This window comes from Melanerpes formicivorus, unplaced genomic scaffold, assembly GCF_026170545.1.
Source record: "Melanerpes formicivorus ecotype bairdi unplaced genomic scaffold, bMelFor1.0.p_v2 SCAF_1, whole genome shotgun sequence".
Lineage (NCBI taxonomy): Eukaryota > Metazoa > Chordata > Aves > Piciformes > Picidae > Melanerpes > Melanerpes formicivorus.
Window position 1 is genome coordinate 24,125,055 of NW_027142353.1, and position 348 is coordinate 24,125,402.

Consider the following 348-nt stretch of genomic DNA (forward strand, 5'->3'; position numbering starts at 1 on the left):
TTGAGGGATGTAAGGTAGCTCATAGAGGATCAGCTGTGAGCCAGCTCTAAAGCAAGGGAGAAGGCAGAGAGTGAAGGGAAAAAAGAGAGTCTGCTGTAGACCTGCCAACCAATAAAAACAGAGGGCTGACACAGTGTGATGGGTTAACGCCCATCCTGGAAGCAAGGGGGGGAGGGATTGTGAGAGCATTGCCCTGCCTGCAGGGGTTTTTCCCTCTGGGAAACGAAATCAGTTTGTTCCACTCCCCCTCCCCTGCCCAGCAAGGCTATAAAAAGGAGGATACTGCGGCTATTAGGTCTCTTGGGCCCTGCCTTTGCTTGGACGAGGACTGCTGGTGGCTCCCTGATT